Genomic DNA, 4,201 nt, shown 5'->3' with positions numbered 1-4,201 from the left:
TGGCACTGGTGATATTTCATTTTCTCCTTTAGATGAGCAACATGAAGAGAACAACTGTTTGCAACTTGAACTCTTACTCTCAAATGTTTATGCTTATAGCACTTCTATCAGGAGGATGTAAGCTCACTTATTCTACCAAATAAGTCTTCAGGGCAGGGAAGGGGGGCGGTGTTGGACACTGTCTTTTACCAAGTGCCCACTTAACCAACCTAGCCATTTGAATGTCACTGTAGTGAATTTTCATTTTTAATTTTACTTCATTTGTTGAACCACCTTCTGAAAAAGTTCAAGTTTTATTCTTACTAAACCACAGAATAGACTACAATGTATTTCTGGTTTGGAGTTTTTACTTCTGTTCAAAACTTGTTTTCTGCCACTTATGAATATTGTCCACAGTTCCTTATTATGGGGGGCAAGTAGTGATACTTTTGACCTTAACAAATTATCTTCCTCCAGGGCTAGAGAGATGGTCCTGAATTCAGCAACCACTACTCACTTGGAAACTCACAACTCTCTGTAACTCCAATTCCAGAATATTCACCATCTAACACTTTTTGATTCCTTGGACTATGAATATGATCGTAGTCATTTATGCAAGCAAAACAACTATGGACATAAAACAAAATGAGAAGTTATGCCTCCTTCTTTAATTATGGAACATGAATTAATATAATATGAATACCCAAGTCTTTCCAGAATTCACCCTGGATCATTTGTCTCCAAATAGAATGGGGAGTAAGGTCCTATGCCCTGTAAATTCCCTCAGCTTTACTCTGTTCTGTATCATATTCTTTAGGGTTCAATTTATGGAAATCAGAGAATTAGGAAGGACTTACTTAGTAGACAATTCTTAAAACCCTATCTGCTTGGCTGAGGAGGAATATTTTCAGTTTATGATATTGCTGTGCACAATAACCACTACACACATTGAAATTGGACAGGGCAATCCAACAGAACGCAAGAGATGGAGAAACATTTATTTGCATACTTTAGGAATCTCATAAATAAATGAAAGTGGATGCCATTATATACATGCAGAGGGTGTGGTAGACAACTGTGAAGGCCCTGTGCATATTCCTTCATTTCTGTGGGCTCATGTTAGCTTTGTTCATGTCGATTAAGAGGGCTTTGTTTCTTGGTGTTTCCATATTTCTGCCTCTTCTTGCTGTCTCCTCCTTACTGGGGTTCTTGGAGCTCCAAGGAGAGGGATTTCATTCAGACTTCCCACTTAGTACAGAATGTTTACAGCCTCAGCTGTGCTAAGTTCTTGGGACTACAAATTCGGGGACCCTGCTCTCTCTCTCTCTCTCTCTCTCTCTCTCTCTCTCTCTCTCATTATATAATATAATGTATATTATATATACATAATATCGAAAAAGAAGGATTACTCCATCTTTACCTATTAAAATAATGCTACATATTAATTAAATCTATATGTCTTCTGTTTATGCTATAATCTAATGATATTCCAAGATTGTTAGTAATCAACATCAAATTCCCTTTACCTCTAATTCATGAGGCATTATATTGTTAAAATTGTCTTTACTTGATCATTTCATGTAAATCTATTCAATTATGTGTTTTGCTATTCAAGGTTGGGGAGTAGTAAAGTAGCAGAATGATTGCTTTTGAACTTAGTGGAGCCAAGATGAGGATCTGTACCAGGAGCCTAGGAATTGAGGTCTAGAGATCCATGTGAGATTTGGCTTCTACTCTCACAAATACAAAACTAAACTCAGTTTTGGGACATTTATTCTGCCCTATTATTTTAAAGGTCTAATGATGTTTGATCTTATGTGTGAATCATTCTTACCTATGTATTTCCTTGATCTGTGACAACAAAGTTAAAAAGGAAGATTTATCATTCAGTTGAGTGAAAGAGGTATTTGGATTTTATCAAATGAGAATTTGTGTAAAACTCACCTAAGAGAACAAAGAATTACAATTTCCCAATTTCTATTTCCAGTGTATTATTTCTTGAGTATATTGATGAGATTGCTCCCCAATTCATTCTTAAGTCCTCAAGTTTGAACATAATTAACATCAACAGTTTACTGTGTGAGCATAAGCAACCCTAGAGCTGAGTCATCCCTGTAGAGCTACCCAATGCATGGGGTAAGGAAGCAAGTGTGATTGTTTATCCTAAAGAGTCTACAAAGGTGCTCTCTTAGGAGTGTTCTGTGTCATGGTTATCTGCCATTTCTGAAGACCCTCTGTCTTTAGCAATGTCTCTTTCCATAGCTTTGCTGACATCAAAAAGTGAAACATTTCAGAGAAGTGATTAGGGTTCTCAAAAGGGCTTATATAGGAAGGATAAACACCTATCATCACAACCCAAAACATACAAACATATGCAAAACAATAATGTAATAACTATGAATACTAGTTTAAAGATAAATGAAAAGTGTAAAATCAAAGAGGAAAAAGACATAGTGAAAAGAGTGACAATTATTTTGAAAGGGGACATGGGAAAGAAAAGGGACAGAGAGGTTTCTGCTACAGATAATGTAAGTCCAAACTAGGAAACAGACAAAGAAAACCTAGAGATATATTGATAGGTAAACATGTTTTTATTAAATATTAAGAGTTGATGTGTTGGTTTTTCCTGTAGTAACAGCAATGAAAAAGGTAAGTGGGGGTGACTGATAATGTAGAGTTAATCTGTGCATTCAGATGAAAGCTTATTTTTAATTTTTTCTACATTTTTGAGTTTTACTCAACGACAGAAAAACTATTATCAAGCCTATCATCATTTCCTCCCTCTTATACTTTTTATATTCATGTTATACAACCATCTTCCCAAATTTCCTCATATTTCTCTCTTTATAACCTACTTACCCTAGTTAGTGATATCCACATGAGCATTTAAGTGGTTCTGTCTTCTGAAAAATGGTTTCCCTATGGTCACTTTTAGTACTAGAGAATATTATTATATTCTCTAATACTAAAGGTTCTGGATCTCCAGAAACCACTATAGCACTAATTGGTCAGTATAGATTGAGTCCTGGAGGTGAACTTGTCATCCTGATCAGGATTTTTGACTGCCATGATCTTGCAGATAGATAATGACTGCTTTTTGAGTTCAAGATTGCAATAGCCACATTGTATCCAGAGAACAGAATTTCACAGCTCTCCTATTTTCTAAGTTTTACATTTAATCTGCAGCTATTCCATGACATTTTCTGAGACTAGAGATATAAGCTACATGTTCCATATTAACTTAAGCACTCAGGTCTGAGTGTGTCATTGTTCTTCCTAGTCATGTATTTCTCCATTAACTTCTGATTAATTGAAAAACCACCTTCAATAACCAAAGTTGACAAGAAATAGAGAAACCAAATGCCTGCACATCTGTATGATTACATAAGTTTTCAATTACCACAGAGTATACATATAGTATAAAATGTTGTCAAATCATAGAATGAGTGATTTATCCAGCTTTAGTCTCTTATTAGCAGTTACTTTGTCCATAGTAACTTGATTCTGTCATGTTCTGTGTCCACAATGTATCTTCTATTCATCAATACAGTCCTACTATCAAGTTTTATTGAGAATCTAAGATCAGTTGCAATAGCCTGTATTATTTTGATGTCTCCATATTCAGATCATTTTATTAGGAATACAGATTATATTAGGAACATCATAGCAGCCTGAGATGCTGTAAGATCCTCAGGAACCTTCCATCAGAAGAAACACAGAAAATCACTTTCCTTATTACCAATGTTCTTTGAGGTAAAATAAAGTCGAAAAGACAGAGTTTGAGTACAGTCCTGTTTTACTGATCATCCAGGGGTTCTATTCTAGTTAAGAGTGTTATTTCGCCTACTCTCAGAATTTCCACAGTTACACCATAATTTTTATTTAGAGTGGAATACTGTGAAGAATTACCATTTCAATGTTTACATGTATTCAGGATTCATACTTTTTAATGTCTTGTTCATGCATTAGCCATTAGACCACCTGGATGCAGCTTCTCTGGTGTTTCTAGGAGACACAGTCTGCCTTAAGGTTTTACCTCTCCCAACAGACATCATGACCAAGGCAGGTCTTATAAGGACAACATTTATTTGGGCCTGGCTTGCAGGTTCCGAGGTTCAGTCTATTATCATCAAGGTAGTAAAATGGCAGCATCCAGGCAGGCATGGTTTGGGAGGATCTGAAAGTTCTACTTCTTCATTTGAAAGCTGCTAGCAGAATACAG

This window comes from Mus caroli, unplaced genomic scaffold (assembly GCF_900094665.2).
Source record: "Mus caroli unplaced genomic scaffold, CAROLI_EIJ_v1.1 scaffold_8726_1, whole genome shotgun sequence".
Taxonomy (NCBI): domain Eukaryota; kingdom Metazoa; phylum Chordata; class Mammalia; order Rodentia; family Muridae; genus Mus; species Mus caroli.
This window is presented reverse-complemented; position numbering follows the sequence as displayed.